At 35.9% G+C, this 22,693-nt stretch overlaps 1 long non-coding RNA gene across 1 annotated transcript; it reads left to right on the plus strand.

The window, feature by feature from the left end:
• Window positions 1–3,380: 3,380 nt before the first annotated feature.
• On the plus strand, window positions 3,381–9,356 carry LOC113709823 (uncharacterized). Its single transcript, XR_011821235.1, has 2 exons — window positions 3,381–3,789; window positions 7,831–9,356. It is a non-coding gene; the product is annotated as an uncharacterized lncRNA (long non-coding RNA).
• The last annotated feature ends 13,337 nt before the right edge of the window (window positions 9,357–22,693 follow it).

Here is a 22,693-nt window from a genome sequence, read left to right on the forward strand (position 1 = left end):
TTCATGAGCAAATGAATTATTGCATCGGTTTTAATTAATTGAGTAGGAAGATGTAGTTCTAGGTTTATGGTCATTGTGAACATTTTAATTATCACAAAAGTATCTTTCCTTTTTTTTTTTTGACATGCATTGTAGTATATGATCAAGGTTATTACACAACACTTTAGTAAGAGTATGTCTAGAAGTTTTCAAAGATGGGTATGATAGTTAAACACTTAGAATATATTGAATATATAAAAACACTTTTTTTTAAACTTTAATTATTCACACTTGCACATGTTCACAACTAATTTAAAATAAAGAAGGAGTAAATCTTATATACACTGATAGTGCATACACTATCACCGTTGGATCCATAACACATGTGCAAAACTTGAATTTCAAATTCAAATTTTTCATAGTTATCATTCATTCAACGTACACTGTCAGTATAGAAAAGATTAATCCACAAAGAAATAAAGTACTTGCCTTTTCCTATCTGGCAATAGCCAAAGAGGCTACTCATTTCTTTTTCTTAGTTTGGCAAGATTGAAAGATTTAGAAACTCATTTATTACCATTTCTATAATTTAATATAGTCAAGAAGAAAATACCAAAATCTACCCATTCGTGATTTTGTGCCCATGTATAAAACTATAAATATCCACCAATCTACAATCGAAACCACTTTCTTTCTATTGTTTACGAGTAAACTCGTTATAGTAAAAATAGTAATTGTTAATGTGTACATTCATATGATAAGTTAGGTATGATTGAGAACAAGTGCCAATTGGGCACCTGTTAGAAAAAGCTCTTTATACTTGCCAAGAAATGCAAATCTAGTTCTCAACACTTATGTATAAGAGTTTTTTTTGCTTAAGAGTTGTTTGTTGAGCATTCAATAATAGATACAAATTACACTTAATTCCCCATATGGGTATATAGACTTTTATTTATTGCCCTTCCTATATGTAGACACTTACTCGATTGTACAAATAACTATCACTTGAAGCTCATTTTGAGTGGGCACTTATTTGACAAACCTAGATATAAATATTCGTGAAGACCAGTCTTCTTTCAGAGTTCTAATACTAAAAATTTTTGTTCCATTGAATTTTACATATTTCGGAAGAAAATATTATGTGCGGGACCATTGAATAGAAATTGACTCAAAAAATTTTCCCTCTAGAAACTATAATAAAAAATAAAGAGGAAAAAAAACACACTACTTGATAAGATGGTCCTGGACTTATAACCTAGTCCTATCTTATCTATGTTCAACAAGGTAGTTGGATTTAGTCCCCTAGCATTGTGATTAATTTTAAATACAAGATCGAGATTGATGCTTATAATCTTTTTCTATATCTTAAGAAAAAATTATTTCAATATTTAGCTATAAATTTATAGGGTACACAACCATTCCTTGGAAAAATATGGTTTGACTTGAACATACACAAATGAGCCTCTTTACTTAGGAAATGGTAGATGAGTATTGATTTCTTGAGAACCTAGTTGTTTTTTATGTTTTTTTAACGGGTGTCTAATGGGTTCTCGTTAACACACTTAAATTATATCTAATAAATTGTATAAATACATGTAGTAATAATTATTATTCTCCTTTGTATTTATATACTTTTTCTAACTAAAATTATTATTCTCCCTTACATTAACACACTTTTTCCTAATTAACTTTACTTTTTTAAAAATTTAACACTTGAAATACATCTTGACGATTGTCAATTGGGCACTTGTTAAACAGACCCTTGTCTTTTTTATCACAATCCATTTAGATTAGTGTTTATTTGTAATTTTAGTTTATGTAAATGCTTCCTTTACAAAATATCTTTCCAATACCTATATCATTTTTAATTGCACACACAAGATATCTTTGGAGTTTTTTTATCTACTGACTTCTTTATTTTGTACTTGCATTCTGATCTCCACATAATAAAAATGTCTAAGCCAATGATTGTATCCAAAATGCTTGGTACAATCTTATGTTATCGTTCCAAAAAAAAAGTTGGTACAATCTTATGTGCATAAGTTATTGTATGTTATGCGAAACAAGAATGTAGTTCAAATAATACTTAGAACTGAATTCAACTATTGATTGTTAGTTTGGATGACCATATTAAAACTTTGTCTTCAAGTTAAGGGATCAAATTGAAACATATTTTTAACTAATTACCCCCAATAAAAAATGTTTTAAGGTAATCAGAAAAAAATGATAAGTAGACGACCAAAAGGGGGCAAGAGGGATGGGAATGTGTTGTATAGATATTAAGACATTGTACAATTATTTATTCTTCCTACACATAACTCTCCTTTCCCTATGTTTCTCTTATACAAACCCAAATCATATGGGTTTGCGTAATGGGTGCCTAACGAACACAAAATAAGAGATGCATTAGGTGTTAATTTTTTTTGAAAAATTAAATTAGAAAGAGTAGTGATTAAATGCAAGAGTTGAGAGTGTCCCAATTTATTACCTTATGTATACAAAACTAGGTAAGCTATTCCACGCGATGCGCGGGCACCAGGTTGGTGTGTTTAAATATCGGTGAATTATTTGATGTGTTAGTATATTTTGGAGATTTTTGAAAAAGTACGGTCAAAAGATTTTTTATTAGTATATTTTTACAGTTGTTTGTTTTAGCATTATTTTATCTTTTAATTTATTTTTAAAAAGTTTATCAAGTTTTTTTATGTGTTTTTTTGTTTTGAGTTTTTTTTGTACTTTTAATTTGTTGTTTGTTTCACATGCGTATAGTATTTGATATTGTTTGGTGGCAGGATTTGTTTTTTCGTATTCACATGCGTACAATTGGTGCTTGTTTGAAAGTGAGACATCCTTTATGCTTTATATATATCATTTTCCTTTATATATATAAGAAGCACTTGTCGCTTCTATTGTTGAGGAAAGTTGTGCTTCTTGTCATTGTACCTTCGAGTGCATGGTTCTGCTTGTGCAGATTGTACCTGGCAGCTATGGTTGCGGATGTTGTGCCAGCTACCATGCATTCGTGAAGAGTAAATATATTCCAAGCATAAAAATCCAAACCTTGAGCACATGTGAAAGTTCTGACAGCTATTTGGCACCCTATCGCTACTGGAATAGTGTAGACACCAAATTTTTGTCAAATTTTATATTTTCTTGAATATTTCTATTTGATAAGTCATTTATTTTCCTGCATTTTTTTTAAGTATATTTTGTCTCATTTGTGTAGATTTATCTTTAAAAAAAAAGATAAGAAAAATCAAAAAATCAAAAAATCAAAAATCAAAAATCAAAAATCAAAAATCAAAAAAATCAAAAATCAAATCAAAATCCAATCATTACTAAACTAACACATTTTCATCATTTTCCCCACAAAATACACTTAACCCATTCCTACACTCAACTTTCTTGACATTTCTTGTCATTTGGTAAAAATAATGATTTGGACAAAACTCACACACAAGCTCCTCTTTTTCTCTCCCAATATTGACTCTCTGGCCTCTCTCAGACGGAACAAGAAAAAAAAAGTACTCTAGCTCCCAGACAACTCTCGGCTCTCTCTCAATAGACCACACACAAAAAAAAAAACTCTCCACTCCTCACTCTCTCCTTCTCTCGGACTGGGGCAGAAAAAAGAAAACAGAGAAAAAAAATATTCCCTATCCCTCTCGGTTCTTCTCTCCTTTTCCCCCTCTCAATCTGACACACACACCTACTAGCAAGTCAAGCATATCAAAGAGAGGGCAGCTATCGGTCAAGGCTGGGAAACTTCATCAAAAAAGCTTCAACCGAAAGATTTCCATATTTATTGAGGTATAGTTTTAGTTTTTGTTATATTAAATCAATGCTTCATTGTTTAGTCTTCTTTCGTTTCTGCTGGCTGCCTTGCATTGTTGTTGTTGTATGGTTAAAAAATTGGGAAATGGCATGAACTAGATTGAGGAAATGGAAATGTTCTTATGCATGCATATTAACCGTTTGAAAAAATGCCAAGATGAAAAATCGGATTAAAATGCAAATTTCGTACATGTATTGTTGTTAAAATGAATAATCATGACTAGTTAATGGTTTGGGGAGGTTGTTTGATTAAGTTTTGTGTCATTTTTGTAGCATAAAAGGCAACAAAAATAAATAAATTTCAGGGGCTGTTTTGCTTTATTTTAGCCTTCTTATGTTGTTTTCTTGTCAAAATAAAATCATATTTGTATTGTAGGAGTTGTAAGGGTGTTGTAGTATAATTTTCATGATTTTTGGTGAAAGATAGGGTGATTGGAAAAAAATAAAAACTGGTCTGTTTTTTGCTTTTTTGGCCACTTTAAGGTCAATTTTTGTTAAAACTAAGCCCAAAAATGGAATCTACGCGAAAAATCGATTGGGGGAGTAGATTTTGGTAATTTTTCACGACCGGAGATGTCGCCGGCGACCGGCGACGGGGGCGGTCCAGTGGCGGAGGCAACCATGGCCGCCAGCTGAAGCTGAAGCTTCAGCTGCTCGAAGAAGAAAGAAGAAACGAGAGAAAGAAGAAGGTGAGGAAGAAGAAAGAAAACAAAAAGAAAGAAAAAAAAAAAGGGAATTGGGCTAATGTTTATTTTTCTGATGGGCCAAGAGTTAGTTTTGGTTGGGTTTTGAAAATGGGTTTTGGTTTATTTCTTTTGGGTTTCGATTGGGCTTGCGGGATAAAAAGACGGGCTGGCCTGCTCGTTTCTTTTGGGCTTCGGCTGGGCTTAGGTAGCATCCGGCCCAAATAAATAAAAATGATGGCCTGATGGCCTTTTTCTCCCATATCAGAAATCAAAATTTGCACTTTAGCCCCTGATCTTTGGAGTAGTTTCACTTCAGCCCAGAACATTTTAAATTTGTTTCACTTAAGTCCTTAAATTAATTGCACTTTGGTCCTTGAATTTTATCTGTCATTTAATTTTGACCTCTAAACTTTGAAAAATATAATTTTTATCCCCAAAATTTTTTCAATTTTTGCAATTCAGTCCCTAGTGAATTTTGACTCTCTTTATTATGATTGTTTCTTTTCTTTAATAGCTAATTATGTTACTTTTGAGTATGTTTAACTTGTAATTTTTTGATATTCTTAAATTTATTTACGTTTGACATATTAAGGTGAATTTTCATTATTATTATTACTTTTTCAATTAAATTGGTGCCATGATTCTTTTGTTCATTTTGAGTATAAATAAGGCAATTTGACTCCGTCTAGTCACCACTTCAAAAGGGAGGTACCCCATTATTATTATTTCAATGTCAATTACGTGCTCTTATGTGCTCCTACGTGTTCCTATGTGTTTATATATTTTTATATGCTTTGTTTATTTGATTTGAATGTTCATTTAAATTTTCTTATGTTTGTTTAGTTAATTTTATAATTATTTGAGTGACATTTAAATACCTCAAAAATGTAATAGATAGGATAATTAGATTTGTTTTATTTTATTTCCCCTTTTAGATTGTAGTTAGGCGCTCCCCGATGTAATAGATAGGTTGTGTGCTTATGTGGCTTATGTGTTACGTGCCTTACCCGCTTTCCTTAGGATTTTTGTATCTAGATATTATGCTTATGTGTTACGTGCTACGTGCTCTTATGTGTTTATTTGTTTTAATTTATGCCTACTTGTCTTATTATGTATTAAAGATGCATGACGTCACCACACTAGTCCAACGCTAGTTGTGGCTTCTCCCTCCGTTTACTTGCTAGTCCAACGCTAGTAAGGACTTTTAGAAACGGGCTAGTCCAATGCTAGACCCTTGGATCATTCTTGCGTTAGACTCATTTTTGTGTGATATTCATTACATTTGCACGCATATTTTCATTTTTAGGATCTTTTCCCATTTGCATGATATTTCCTATTATATTATCCCCTATCCTCTATATGCTTTAATCATGTCATTTAGAATTGCATTTCATTTAGGACATTATATAATAAGTTAGCTCATTTGCTTGTGCATGTTAGGAGAATTATTTTTTTCAAATATGGGAAATGGGTGATTATAACTTTTTAGTTTAAATATCCCATTAATCCCTGTATAAAGAAATTATGTCACGAGTTTTTGCCTCCCGTACCCTTTATGTTGCATTCCTTTTTTTTCTTTGATCACTTATATCTATGTATATAATTTAATTTAATTTCTTTTCTTTTAATTTCATCATTTGCATACTCATGACACTTTCAAGAAATTATTTTGGCCTTCGCAATTAATGCGATTGGTTTAATTAAACTCTTGAATGAACATTTTACCCCTTTCGATATTTTTTATTTGCATCCATGTAGGAAACATCCAAACATGATAAAATTAAGGGTTAGATTAGGAAAATTTTAACTAAACCTCGCAACTAGCTTAGACTAGGTTGAAAGGGTGCCTTAGGTTTGAATTAATCGAACCTTTGCCTTCCCTTTCTTCAACCGTGACTCTCGAACCCATTTTCTCTTGTTTTTCAAAGACCTGGGGTTGTCAAAAAGGGTTTTATTTTATTTTATTTTATTTTTGTCAAAAATCTTTTTGGGGTGACTTGGTACACCCAAACTCAATACCAAGTGGCGACTCCCCTTTTTCTTGAAAACCCTTTTTAGACTAAATATTTGGACCCAAATTGTCGCATTCTTTAAAGTCTCATTTTAGGTCCTTTTCATTTATTTTAAAATAAAATCACATATTTTGTAAATACCTATTTTTATATTTATTTTTTCATTGCGAAAAATGGGGCGCGACAACTTGGCAACTCCACTGGGGAGCGCTTGAGAGTCCAAGCACTTGGTTTAGTTGTCTTTTTTTTTTCTAAACCTTTCACTTATCATATTTGGATGTTTAGGTTGCATATTCCTTTTACTTTTTCTTTTTCCTCATTTTTAGGATTTTTGCATTTCACACATGCGACCGTCTCTCGATATTTGCGTATGCGATGATTTGTTATTTACTTTTATTTATTTATGTTTATATACTTGTATTGCGCTTGCATCTTGGGTGGGGGGAATATAACCGTAGAGCCTCCACACGTATTTTAATTATAATCTCTCCTCTCAAAAGGAAGTACATCATACGTGCATGCATTTTTTTTTATACTATTTTTTTATTCTTTCTCGTGGGCGCCATCCCACATCTCCTTGTAGGATTATGATCGATTTCCTTAAGTAGGCGGATGGTGTGCTCTGCGCCCATAGCGATGCCTAAGGGATCACTCAAGCCACCGATCAAAGGCTTTGGGATTGATGACCCTTAACCTTTTGGTCTGAAGGCTTGGGAGCCTAAAAGTTTATTGAGTCTAGATGCATTAGTAAGTCAAACCTCATACATCCATATTAGAAATTACCTAAGATAGAGTCAACTTTACCCGATTAGTAACACTAGACACGAGGGGAGGGATTTCACCCCTCTTTCTTTGCTTTATTTACTTTTCATTCTTGTATCATTTATTATCCCAACGTGCTATATGTTACTTGTTGAACTAATCTCTCCTTGTTTTTCCTTTTTCTGCATACACAAACTTTAGAAATAAGAGTCCTGACATGGTACTCGTTTAGGATAAGACTGCATCTTATATCAAGCATGTTTAAATTTTAGTTAATTGCATATGCATATGTACTGCACATCATTTTAGGCTTATCCCGGCATTTAAATGGGGCACTTTTAGGTCACATTTTAATTATTTCATTGTATATTTAATATGCTTTAATAAATTGTCATCATGCATTAACCATAGAGGGAATGCCGCATAGGGAATTCCACGGTAGGAATAAGTCACCTTTTGTCTCGGATATGTAATCCAATGAGACTTGCATGTTTACGAGGTAAGGTACTAAAAGTGAAATCCCGAGGTAAGGTACTAAAAGTGAAATTCCTCCTCAGATGGCTCCGTGCAGAATGCTGAACCAGATACCTCGGGAACTAACAGACTGAAAAAATAATATAACACATGAGGTGAAAAGACTGTTCAAGTATATGGGACATTTACCGAGTCTTCTAAGCATAACCCCAAAAGTTGCAATCATTCAAGCTCTACTTGGGTACTGGGATTCAGAAGGTTCTATTTTTCGATTCGGTGAATGCGAACTAACACCAACTTTAGAAGAAATAGAAGGATTATTGCAGATACCTGGGAAAGGTTATCCTATGATATATCCAACTAGTGGAACAAGGGAACAATTTTATAGGTTTTTGGGATTAAGGCAAGCTAGAATGAACCAACATCCGGATGCGAGATCGTGTCCGTTAGAGTTTCTGTATGAACGATTTGGAGAAAGAGGGTCCTATGAACAGTACCGAATCGATTTTTTTATAAGTAAAGAGCAATGGGTAGAGAAGCGAGTGCAAGCGTTTGGATTAGCTTTGATCAATCTGTTGTTGTTCCCGCAAAAGCATGGAAAGATCACATTTTTCACTATCAACATGGTACAGAGCCTATTTTCAGGAATTAATGGAATGACCCCTACCTTGGTACCTGTAATCATTGCCGACATCTTCACGGCCGCTACTGAATGTCAAAAGAAGAGAGGTTTCTTTTATGGGTCAAATTTGATACTCCAAATGTGGGCAATGGAGCATCTAGCGAAGAGAACGCTCAATCCTTTGGGATCTTGTCTCCCCGCAGAGAATTGGATCGAATCACACCGAGAAAGGGTCAAAAAGTATTATCGGATTGCATCTCCGAGTCAGTTTATTCAAGAGTTCGATAACTTGACACCTGAAAAAATACAATGGGTTTTGGATTGGACAAAAGTTAGGGATTCGATTTTCACGACTACCCAACACAGTTTTATCCTCCTAGCAGGCACCAATGGATTGGTCGCATATGTTCCGCAACGAGTCATGAGGTAATTTGGGTATCCGCAAAGAATTCCGGTGATACAAGGGATTGAAAATATCAGACTCAACACAGTTGCTGAAAGTCGGAGCATGGTATTGGATGCTTGGGGAAATCTTCTTAGTTTAGAAAACTTGCACTTGGATCAAGTCAACAAATTGGAACCTAAGGTCATTTCAGAATATAATGAGTGGATCAAACTGACAGTCGAACAAGCACGAGAGAAGTCACAGTCCGCTCTCGCCAGCCCTGAAGAGCAGATAGACAAGCTGAAGAAAGAGCTCGAGGATCATCAATTGCAACTCATAGTGGCCGACCATACCCTGGAAGACGCCCGAGCACAATTAAAGTGGGAGACAAGAAAAACTGAAAAGTTGGAAAGAGCGCTGGATGCATTGGACAAAATTCAAGAAGGAATTCGGAAGCTTAGTATAGGAAGATCTAGGGAGTCTCAACGTACTAGTTTGGCAAGGCATGAGGATTTTGTAAAAATGGTCAACCGAACCATCAATGAAGCTGTAAAAAATGATTAAACTTGTCAGTGTTTAATGAGAATTTCTACTTTGATTTCTACATTCACTTACAGGTTTGGAATTGGGATTTTACCCCGAAGGTGTTGCATCATATTAGGCCTACCCTTGGCAGAAAGGGCTCCTCCATATGACATACATCTGAATTATTTAAACATCTACTAACTCATATTTTTTTTCTTTCTTTTCTTTCTTTTTCTTGAATAAATTACAGCAATTTGACAAAAAAATTCACTCCTAAATCAGTTTCTTTTCTCCACTATTAGGTATTTTTCACAATAGCTACCCGAAGAAGCCCCATCATCACCAGATCTCGAAGTAGAGCCTTGAGACAGCCTGTAACATGAGTTCAGTACTAGAAACTTCAGAAAGATCTGCTATGGTTACGTCACCAGACTTCACAGCGTTGGGAGCTCAGTTAAGTAAGGTACTTGGCAAGTTTAATGAGTTAAGTGCTGAAATGGCCGCACAAAGGCTTGTAATTGATCAGTTGGTCACAAGCAACAGTGGTGGTGGTGTCCCAAACGACCAAGAACCTGTCGATAATCATCCACCTGCACAAGACTATCAACTACCCCACACATCTAATACCCAAACAACTTTCCTCCCTCCTTTCGCTAACCCTCTTAAAAACACTTTTACCCGACTAAATTCAGACTTTTCCTATATGCATCCAAATTATATATTGATGAACCCAACCAGTAGTCAAATCCCTCAAACCCATTTACAAACCAATCCGAATGTCCCCCCCAACCCTCAGGGGCCCCACCACCACGTTACAGAGCCTTTTGTATTGGATACTGCATCTCAAGGGAAGGTGGCGATAGAAGAACAATCTATACCCATTGATAAAGATCTCTTAAGAAGGTTGGATCGGTTCGATGATTTTATGAAAAAGAATCAAGGGTTGAGCAGGCATGGTGGTTTGGACTACGATGAATTGTGTCTTTTCCCAAATATTCAGCTACCGTTGGGATTCAAAACTCCCAAATTCAGCAAGTATGATGGAACTGAAAATCCTAAGATGCATCTCAAAATGTTTGCCAACAAGTTAGGCAAACCCGTGGATGATGAGAATTTGCCTATGCGTCTATTTCTGGAAAGTTTGGAGGTAGATGCTCTAGATTGGTATTCAAATTTGAAGTCTGGAGAAGTCAAAACCTGGTTGGATCTATCAACAGTTTTTGTGAAACAATATGAATTTCACTGTGACTTGGCACCAACACGAACCACACTGGAGGGTACGAAAAGAAAGCCGTCGGAAGATCACGAAACCTACGCAAAGCGGTGGAGAAAGTTAGTTGCCAAAGTGGAGCCTCCTATGACTGAGGAGGAGATTGTTCGTACTTTTATCAAGACTCATGATCCACCCTATTTTGAAGAGATCTTTCGCATGACTGGAAGTTCATTTGCTGCTATCATTAACAAGTTGGAGGAGTATGATGAATTTGTCAAAGCAGGGAAGATTGTTAATGTGTCTGCATTAAAGTTGCAATTGGATGCTCTACAAAATCAAAGCAACAATGGGAGAAAGCCCCCATTTAAAAAGAAAGAAGGAGAAACTGCTTTTGTATGGGATCAAGGCCCGTCTTTCAGACCCAGAAACAATCCCACATATCCTTTTCCTTACCCATATTGCACCAATCCTCAACCAGTCTACCACACTACTACCCAACTTCATCATTCCCGATCAAATCACCTGAATACCTCACCATTACCTCCAATCCCACAACCTATCTTTCAAAATCACACTCGTCCCATTTACCGTCCCAGACCAACCCTGCAAAATAATAACCCTTCTCAAAATTCTTTTCAAACCAGTGGAATTCAAACTCAGAAGCAATTTCAAAATTTCACCAACTTGGGCCGACCAATTGATCAATTATATGAGCAGTTAAAAGCAGTTGGAAAAATTGGCACCGTTCCTCCCAAACTTTATCCCAAAGGCACTCCTCCAGGTTATGATACGCAAGCAGTTTGTGCTTATCATTCTGAAAGTTCATGTCATACCACTGGCAATTGTTGGGCTTTAAAACATAAGATTCAGGACATGATTGACTCTGGAGACATCCTTCTCAGAAGAAAGGGAGAACAAGGACCGAATGTCAGTAAGAATCCTTTACCTGAGCATGGGAGTATTGTGGGAGTTATCATCGCTGATGGAGATTTTATCGATCCTACTCAGTACATTGTAGATGAAACTGAGGTGTTTGGCGTAATGGAGGCTGACCACGCCAGAATGAGAAAATTGTCTTCTGTTGAAAAGTCCATGGCCAACGATAATGTTGAGGAAAAGTTGAAATCTTTTGTATTTGAAAAAGAGGAGCCATTTATAGCTGAAGGGGGAGTTTCTGAGGTTGACAAATCTCCTTTTATTCTGGATCTACCATCTTTTGAATGGGATATATCAGAGCCTGTCATTCTTGAATTTCCAGAATAAATACCTGTCAATAACCTGTAAGAGGTGCTATGGAACTACGAGGAATCTATTATGTTGGTTGGAGATAAAAAATGCTTAAAGGAAAAGGTATCTACTATTACCACGTCTGGGAGAATTATGAAAAACTCCGATATTGATGTTCAATCCAGGGCCAAGGTTAAATCTTCAACACCCAAGTCTCGTGTGTCTGAAATTGAAGCTGTAGATTTTCTGAAGATGCTGAAGAGAAGTGAATACAAAATAGTGGAGCAGTTGAATAGGATGCCTACTCAGATTTCTTTACTGAATTTTCTTTTGACCTCCGAGCTACACAGAGAAGCATTGCTCAAAATTATGAACGAAGCTCAAGTCCCTAAAGATATTCCGATGGATAAATTTTCTAATATTGTGGGGAATGTACTTGCTGCTAATCATATTGCCTTCTCCGATGATGATCTGACTGCAGAAGGGATCGGGCATAACAGAGCCTTGTATATATCAGTCCGCTGCAATGGAAAGCTGTTGCTGAGGGTTTTAGTGGATAATGGGTCAGCGTTGAATATCTGTCCATGGAACACTCTCACCAAACTTGGATTTCTTGACATTAAACTTCGTCCATCTGCAACTGTGGTTCAAGGATTTGATGGTTCAAGGAGGGAATCTTTGGGTGAAGTAGATCTGGTATTGGAGATAGGCCCCGCTCAATTCCAAGTTATTTGCCAAGTGATGGACTTCTCTAGCGTTTACAATATTTTGCTTGGAAGACCTTGGATACATGCTTCTAACTCAGTGCCATCTTCTCTGCATCAAATGTTGAGGTTTATTGTGAATGATCAACTCATTACTGTGTTTGCTGAGAATGACTGTACCATGATCGTTGATGCAAAATTTAATGGTGAAAACAGAAAAAGGACTCCAACTTCATCTCATCACATTGCTGACATCGTCTCTGTGGGATGGACATCCAAGGATAAGTCGCTGACTCAATCAGATTTGCCAGAGGCCAGTATTATGATGGTTAGGGAGATGATTCGAGGTGGATATGAAATAGAAAAAGGTCTTGGGCGGGAATTACAAGGAATTTTGGAGCCAATAGAGATCCTGACGCAGAAGGATACATTTGGATTGGGATTTCATCTGACTGCTAAGGATAGAAGGAAAGTGTAAGCTCGAAAACAAGCTGAAAAGAAGGGTAAGCAAATTGCCTTAAACGTTCCGTCGCTATATCACACCTTTCCTCGTCCATTAGAGGTGATTATGCCAGAAACGAAGAATCCTGTGGAGGAGATTGAAGTGGACCTGTCTCAATTATTTGTCGGGGCCTCTTGTGAGGAGGAGCCATCAGAGAATGCAGAATTTTTACCAATTACCGAAGGAGTTTTTTAGAATTGGACTGCTGATTATCTTCCCTCTCGAAGAAAATTTTGGTAAATTTAAGGGGATTGTCTTTTGTCTAGATCATATCCAGATAGGACGGTAGACTGGATCTTTTGTTAAAAGAAATTGCTTTCATTTTTTTAAACCTTTATTCTCGTTTCAGTTAATATAGCTTGCTTCGTCCAAGGAAATTGCTGAAACGGAAATAAAGGTTTGGATTGGATATGTCTTTAAATAGAAATCATGTTTGTATATTTATCTTTTTGTGAAGTCTCAATGCATTTTTGAATTTAATGAAATGAAAGACTTCTCCAGTATTTCCTATTTATTTATTACTTATGTTCTATTCTATTTTCAGATAGCCACAAATAAAACCCTCTGACCCTTTGGATGTCACCATTTTGGAATTCGATGGCTGCAACATCGATATCTCTCGTGAACTTGAAATCATGCAATTTGAAATTCAAAACGAGAGCGATACTGAGGAAAAATTTGAGTCTATTTCAAGGGATTTAAAACAGTATGAAGAGAAACCCAAATCCAACTTAGAAGAAACAGAAATCATCAATATTGGCACTAAGACAGAGGTTAAAGAGGTTAAAGTCAACATTCATTTGAATAAGAAACAGAAGAAGGAAATGATTGAATTCTTAATGCTATTTCAAGATGTATTCGCATGGTCATACGATGATATGCCAGGGATCTCTACAGACATAGTGGTTCACAGATTGCCAACTGATCCAAATTTTTTGCCTGTAAAGCAGAAGCCACGTAAATTCAAATCAGAAATGAGTCTCAAGATAAAGGAACAAATTGTGAAGCAACTCAATGCTAAGATAATCATGGTGTCTCATTATCCCATCTAACTATCGAATCCTGTGCCAGTGCCTAAGAAATCTGGTGAGGTGCGAGTATGTGTTGATTACAGAGATCTGAATAAGGCCAGTCCGAAAGATGATTTTCCTTTGCCAAATATTCATATTCTTTTGGACAACACTGCTGAACACGAAATTGAATCTTTTGGTGATTATTTTGCTGGGTATCATCAAATCTTAATGGCGGAAGAAGACAGAGAGAAAACCTCTTTTATCACCCGATGGGGAACTTTTTGTTATCGAGTGATGCCTTTCGGGTTGAAGAATGCTGGAGCCACTTATCAGAGGACAATAACTACCCTGTTCCATGACATGATCCACAAAGAGATGGAGTTTTATGTGGATGATATCATAATTAAATTCAAGAAGGTTGATGACCATTTGGTTGATTTAAAGAAGCTGTTTGAAAGATTGAGGAAGTACAATTTGAGGTTAAACCCTGCGAAATGTGCTTTTGGAGCTCCGGCTGGTAAGTTATTGGGTTTTATTGTCAGCAAAAAGGGTATAGAGATAGACCCTGCGAAAATAAAAGCAATTCGAGATATGCCCATTCCAAAAAGTAAAAAAGATGTGAAGAGTTTTCTTGGAAAGATCAATTTCATTGGCCGATTCATTGCACAGTTAACCTCTACCTGTGAGTCTCTGTTCAAACTGTTGAAAAAGAACGCGTCGATGGATTGGAATGAAGATTGTCAGCAAGCTTTTGATAAGATCAAAAATTACTTGTTAAATCCTCCGATCTTAGTGCCACCTCAGCCAGGGAAACTTCTGATTATGTATTTGTCTGTTCTTGATGAGGCTGTTGGATGCGTTCTGGGACAACATGATGAATTTGGGAGAAAGGAGCAAGCCATCTACTATCTGAGCAAGAAATTTACAGCATATGAGGCTAACTATTCTTTCCTTGAGAGAACTTGTTGTGCTTTAGCATGGGCAGCTCAGAAGTTGAGACATTATTTGCTCGGTTATACCACTTACTTGATTTCCCGTTCTGATCCTCTAAAATACCTGTTGGAAAAGTCGATGCCCACGGGACGTATGGCTAAGTGGCAAATGATCCTTTTCGAGTTCGACATTGTCTTCACAACACAAAAAATAGTCAAGGGTCAAGCCATAGCAGATCATTTGGCAGAAAATCCAAGAGATGATGATTACCAGCCATTACATACCTATTTTTCTGATGAGGAAATTCTGTTCGTTGGAGCAGTTGAGGACATGAGTGAGCAGTATCCTGGATGGAGGTTATTTTTCGATGGTGCGTCAAATTCTTTTGGAGCTGGAATTGGAGCAGTTTTAGTATCGCCTGAAGGGAAACACTACCCTACTACTACCAAATTACGATTTTCTTGTACCAACAACATGGCTGAATATGAAACTTGTATTTTTGGATTGAAAATGGCATTGGACATGGAGATCAAGGATCTGATAGCATTCAGTGATTCCGATTTACTTGTGCACCAGACGCTTAAGTAGTGCGTAACTCGGGATTCAAAAATTATGTTGTATCATTGTAACTTGCTTAGTTTGGCCAGCAAATTCAGGAATTTGGAACTTAGATATATTCCCCGCACTCGTAATGCCTTTGCTGATGCTTTGGCTACTCTGTCTTCGATGATCCAACATCTAGATGAGTTGGTGATGGAACCTATACAGATTCAACTTCAGAATAGGCCAGTGCATTTTCTGGTTACGGAAAGGGTCACTGATGGTCGTTCCTGGTACAATGATATTAAGGAATTCATGAAAACGGGATCCTACCCTCCTGACGTTGATGCTGTTGCAAAAAGTTTTTTACGCAGAATGTCAGCAAGGTTTTTCTTGAATGGAGAAGTGCTATACAAGAAAACATTCGATTTGGGCCTTCTGAAATGCATCAACGAAGAGGAAGCCGATTATATGACGAAGGAAGTGTATAGTGGGGTTTGTGGGCCACATATGAATGGGCACCTACTGGCTAAGAAGATCATGAGAACAGGGTATTTTTGGCTTACCATGGAGCATGACTGTGTAGATTTTGTTAGAAAGTGTGTTAAATGTCAAATGCATGGTGATGTCATACGTGCTCCTCTTACAGAATTGCATAGTATGACTGCTCCATGGCCATGTTCGATATGGAGAATGGATGTGATCGGAACTATTGATCCTCCTGCTTCAAATGGGCATCGATTCATCTTAGTGGCGATTGAATATTTCACCAAGTGGGTTGAGGCCGCGTCCTATAAGCACGTGACTAAGAAAGTGGTGTCGAATTTCTTGAGAAATAATATCATCTGTCGTTTTGAGGTACCAGAGACGTTGATCACTGACAATGCCAAGAACTTCAATAATGATATGGTGGATGGATTATGTGAACAGTTCAAGATTAGACATCGAAATTTGGCCATTTACAGGCCTCAGATGAATGAAGCCGTTGAAGCTGCAAATAAAAATTTGAAAAAGATTATTCGTAAGATGACTGAAGCACACCGGGATTGGCATGAGAAGCTGCCTTATGCACTAATGGCTTACAGAACTACCATCAGAACTTCTACTGGTGCAACTCCTTACTCTCTTATGTATGGAATGGAAGCAGTACTACCTGTAGAAATTGAAATTCCTTCCTTACGCATTCTGATGGAAGCTCAGATAGAAGAAGCTGAATGGGTCAGAGAACATCAGGAGCAGTTGTCTTTGATTGATGAAAAGAGGTTGAATGCCGTCTGCCATGGACAATGTTATCAGCAACGAATGGCTCGGGCTTACAACAAAAAAGTCAAGCCCCGCTTGTTTAAAGTTGAAGATAAGGTTTTGAAACGGATTCTTCCAATGCAAGATGAGGCTAAAGGGAAGTTTGCTCCCAATTGGCAAAGACCATTCATTGTTAAGAAAGTACTATCCGGAGGAGCGCTTATCCTTATGGAAATGGACGGTCAAGTTTTTCCCCAACCAATCAATGCAGACATGTGCAAAAAGTTTTTCATTTGATTATAAAAAATTTTCTTTAAAAATACTGCAAGAGACGGATTTAAGGCATACTTCCTCTCATTTTTTCATTTCGATATTCTATCCCTAATTTGTTTTCCCTTTTGACTTTTCATAACCACCTTCCTTTTTCGCTTGGCAGTCCCTTAAGATCACTAACCCCATACTGGGGCAATTTTGTTTCTTAAAAAAAAAAAAAAAAAAAAGAGAGAAGTGAAAAAAAAGAGAAGAAAAAGAAAATAGAGAAATTCTGTTAGAATTAAATTGGGGCAAATTTTATCTCTTTCTCACCCTAGATCAAGGAAAGTTTTGAAAGAATGCTATCTCAAATGATTGCAAACCCATCATATGATCCGCTGCCAAGCCTTTCAAGCCTTAACCCTTCCTTTGCTACTCTATCCGATCCTAATCACAAGAACCAAAATTGTCGACTTTTATCTTTTGCAGTATTTTGGGAAAAGAATTTTTCTTAATCAACTGGCAAATGATGTAAATACAATTTTTCTGAAATATGTCAGAGAAAATTGTCTCACTGATGCTACTCATTATCAGAATATGACTGGATTGATCCAATTGGAGTTAAAATTGTCTTGTCTATGTCTCTAGGTGAAAACCTGAAAGGACACCTTCTAAAAAAAAATGAAAAGAGAAGAATAAAAAAAAACAACAAAAAAAAGAAAAAAAAATGAAAAGGGATGGGGGTAACCTTAGTGAAAACCCGAAAGGGCACTAAGGTAGGGTTTTGGAATACAAGAGGATCAACAACAAAGAAGAAGATGCTGAGGTCTGAAAGCTGGTGACTACGTTGATTTGGGTCTCTTTCATACTGTTGTTCTTTTGCCGACAATGAATTCCAAAATGGATGACGTCGAAGGGGTCAGATGGAGCATTTTTCCTCATCAAAGGCCGTCCTCTAAATATGAACCCAACTTTTGATCCTTGGACCTATATTCAAAAAATTCACTAATTTTTGTTTTACTGTTCTGCTTACTATTTTATTTATTTATTCTGTATCATTACTTATTTCATATTAGCATTATTGCATGCTGAATAATACCTTTTGCAATTGTTTATGTTTCCCATTTATTGGGTCTCATTTAAAAGACAATCCCCTATAATTTATCCCAAAGGGGTCATGAAATTGAGGATCTTATGGTAACAAAGTCTGGATGACTGACATTTGACGGTTGCAAAGATTCTGAAAAGGTTGTCGATCGAACCTAAAGAAGCAGTTTATCGATATTAAAACTCATGTTTACACGGCTCTCAAGGCAAAGGGATCACATGGTGGTGGTAGTGTTTCTGTCACGATTGTTTCTTTTCCTTTTTTATTTTTTTTGCAGAAAATTATGTGACACAATACTGGGTTAGTTGAGCATGATTCACACTGGGGCAAACGATAGAAGGATTGAACTCCAAGTTTTGCTATACATTTCCGAGGAAAGAAAAATTATTATTCCCTTTCTTTCAAAGTTTGAAAAATCAAAAGAGTTGCAAGTCCACTAGGTAAGTTTTCTTGTTTTATTACCTTTTAAGCAACATGCAGTCTGATCTTTCAGTTCGATAGCATAGAATTTGTTTTCATTTCGACCATTTTTATGTTTATTGGGCATGGGTTTTATCTCTCCAGCCTCGGCATGCTCGGGTTTTATCCCACTGACCGTTTTTATGTTTGTTGGGTATGAATTTTATCCCTCCAACCTCGACAGGCTCGGGTTTTATCCCACTAACCGTTTTTTATTTTAGTTGGGTTTGGGTTTTATCCCACCAACCTCGGCAGGCTCGGATTTTATCTCATTGATCGTTTTTATTTTTCGTTGGGCATGGGTTTTATCCCTCCAACTTCGGCAGGCTCGGATTTTATCTCACTGACCGTTTTATTTTCGTTGGGTATGCATTTCATCCCTCCAACCTCGGCAGGCTCGGGTTTTATCCCACTGACCATTTTATATTTGTTAGGCTTGGGTTTTATTCCACCAAACTCGGCAGGCTCGGGTCGTATCCCACTGACCGTTTCTCTTGATTATTTGGTTAATAATTGTGCTTTAACATTCATTTTGTATTTCCTGTTTAGAAGTTTTGAAAGTTCAGGTTTTTTCGATTTTTGTAAATATCACAGATGGTCAATGTACTTATTTCATTGGGGTTCACTTGTATTCGAACTACGTTTGACCTGATTCCCCTGGTGGGATACGTAGGCAACTCTACTTGAGTTCGGTCACATTTTCTGCAATATTACTGCATCCTTTTGCTCAATAATTATAGCCAAGTGTTGGCTTGTTATTTTAGCTTAGATGCAATTAGAAGAAACAGAACAGCAATTTTGGTGTCTACGTCTTTGTCTTGAGTTTCTTTGAAACTCTAGACAAAGAAGGGCAAGCTGTAGACACTAAATTTTTGTCAAATTTTATGTTTTCTTGAATATTTCTATTTGATAAGTCATTTATTTTCCTGCATTTTTTTTAAGTATATTTTGTCTCATTTGTGTAGATTTATGTTAAAAAAAAAGAAGATAAGGAAAATCAAAAAATCAAAAATCAAAAATCAAAAAAATCAAAAATCAAAAAAATCAGAAATCAAAAAAAATCAAAAAAAAAAAAAATCAAATCAAAATCCAATCATTACTAAACTAACACATTTTCATCATTTTCCCCACAAAATACACTTAACCCATTCCTACACTCAACTTTCTTGACATTTCTTGTCATTTGGTAAAAATAATGATTTGGACAAAACTCACACACAAGCTCCTCTTTTTCTCTCCCAATATTGACTCTCTGGCCTCTCTCAGACGGAACAAGAAAAAAAAGTACTCTAGCTCCCAGACAACTCTCGGCTCTCTCTCAATAGACCACACAAAAAAAAAAAAAACTCTCCACTCCTCACTCTCTCTTTCTCTCGGACTGGGGCAGAAAAAAGAAAACAGAGAAAAAAAATATTCCCTATCCCTCTCGGTTCTTCTCTCCTTTTTCCCCTCTCAATCTCACACACACACCTACTAGCAAGTCAAGCATATCAAAGAGAGGGCAGCTATCGGTCAAGGCTGGGAAACTTCATCAAAAAAGCTTCAACCGAAAGATTTCCATATTTATTGAGGTATAGTTTTAGTTTTTTGTTATATTAAATCAATGCTTCATTGTTTAGTTTTCTTTCGTTTCTGCTGGCTGCCTTGCATTGTTGTTGTTGTATGGTTAAAAAATTGGGAAATGGCATGAACTAAATTGAGGAAAAGGAAATGTTCTTATGCATGCATATTAACCGTTTGAAAAAATGCCAAGATGAAAAATCAGATTAAAATGCTAATTTCGTACATGTATTGTTGTTAAAATGAATAATCATGACTAGTTAATGGTTTAGGGAGGTTGTTTGATTAAGTTTTGTGTCATTTTTGTAGCATAAAAGGCAACAAAAATAAATAAATTTCAGGGGGTGTTTTGCTTTATTTTAGCCTTCTTATGTTGTTTTCTTGTCAAAATAAAATCATATTTGTATTGTAGGAGTTGTAAGGGTGTTGTAGTATAATTTTCATGATTTTTGGTGAAAGATAGGGTGATTGGAAAAAAATAAAAACTGGTCTATTTCTTTTGCTTTTTTGGCCACTTTAAGGTCAATTTTTGTTAAAACTAAGCCCAAAAATGGAATCTACGTGAAAAATCGAGTTGGGGAGTAGATTTTGGTAATTTTTCACGACCGGAGATGTCGCCGGCGACGGTCTGGTGGCGGAGGCAACCATGGCCGCCAGCTGAAGCTTCATCTGCTCGAAGAAGAAAGAAGAAACGAGAGAAAGAAGAAGGTGAGGAAGAAGAAAGAAAAGAAAAGAAAGAAAAAAAAAAGGGAATTGGGCTAATGTTTATTTTTCTGATGGGCCAAGAGTTAGTTTTGGTTGGGTTTTGAAAATGGATTTTGGTTTATTTCTTTTGGGTTTCGGTTGGGCTTGAGGGATAAAAAGACAGACTGGCCTGCTCGTTTCTTTTGGGCTTCGGCTGGGCTTCGGCAGCATCCGGCCCAAATAAATAAAAATGATGGCCCGATGGCCTTTTTTTCCCATATCAGAAATCAAAATTTGCACTTTAGCCCCTGATCTTTGAAGTAATTTTACTTCGGCCCAGAACATTTTAAATTTGTTTCACTTAGATCCTTAAATTAATTGCACTTTGGTCCTTGAATTTTATCTTTCATCTAATTTTGACCTCTGAACTTTGGAAAAATAAATTTTATCCCCAAAAGTTTTTCGATTTTTGCAATTCAGTCCCTAGTGAATTTTGACTCTCTTTATTATGATTGTTTCTTTTCTTTAATAGCTAATTATGTTACTTTTGAGTATGTTTAACTTGTAATTTTTAGATATTCTTAAATTTATTTACGTTTGACATATTAAGGTGAATTTTCATTATTATTATTACTTTTTCAATTAAATTGGTGCCATGATTCTTTTGTTCATTTTGAGTATAAATAGGGCAATTTGACTCCGTTTAGTCACCACTTCAAAAGGGAGGTACCCCATTATTATTATTTCAATGTCAATTACGTGCTCTTATGTGCTCCTACATGTTCCTATGTGTTTATATATTTTTATATGCTTTGTTTATTTGATTTGAATATTCATTTAAATTTTCTTATGTTTGTTTAGTTAATTTTATAATTATTTGAGAGGCATTTAAATACCTCAAAAATGTAATAGATAGGATAATTAGATTTGTTTTATTTTATTTCCCCTTTTAGATTGTAGTTAGGCGCTCCCTGATGTAATAGATAGGTTGTGTGCTTATGTGGCTTATGTGTTACGTGCCTTACCCGCTTTTCTTAGGATTTTTGCATCTAGATATTATGCTTATGTGTTACGTGCTACGTGCTCTTATGTGTTTATTTGTTTTAATTTATGCCTACTTGTCTTATTATGTATTAAAGATGCATGACGTCACCACACTAGTCCAACGCTAGTTGTGGCTTCTCCCTCCGTTTACTTGCTAGTCCAACGCTAGTAAGGACTTTTAGAAACGGGCTAGTCCAATGCTAGACCCTTGGATCATTCTTGCGTTAGACTCATTTTTGTGTGATATTCATTACATTTTCACGCATATTTTCATTTTTAGGATCTTTTCCCAATTGCATGATATTTCCTATTATATTATCCCCTATCCTCTATATGCTTTAATCATGTCATTTAGAATTACATTTCATTTAGGACATTATATAATAAGTTAGCTCATTTGCTTGTGCATGTTAGGAGAATTATTTTTTTCAAATATGGGAAATGGGTGATTATAACTTTTTAGTTTAAATATCCCATTAATCCCTGTATAAAGAAATTATGTCACGAGTTTTTGCCTCCCGTACCCTTTATGTTGCATTCCTTTTTTTCTTTGATCACTTATATCTATGTATATAATTTAATTTAATTTCTTTTCTTTTAATTTCATCATTTGCATACTCGTGACACTTTAAAGGAATTATTTTGGCCTTCGCAATTAATGCGATTGGTTCAATTAAACTCTTGAATGAACATTTTGCCCCTTTCGATATTTTTTATTTGCATCCATGTAGGAAACATCCAAACATGATAAAATTAAGGGTTAGATTAGGAAAATTTTAACTAAACCTCGCAACTAACTTAGACTAGGTTGAAAGGGTGCCTTAGGTTTGAGTTAATCGAACATTTGCCTTCCCTTTCTTCAACCGTGACTCCCGAACCCATTTCTCTTGTTTTTTCAAAGACCTGGAGTTGTCAAAAAAGGTTTTATTTTAT

Source organism: Coffea arabica, chromosome 9e (assembly GCF_036785885.1).
Source record: "Coffea arabica cultivar ET-39 chromosome 9e, Coffea Arabica ET-39 HiFi, whole genome shotgun sequence".
NCBI lineage: Eukaryota > Viridiplantae > Streptophyta > Magnoliopsida > Gentianales > Rubiaceae > Coffea > Coffea arabica.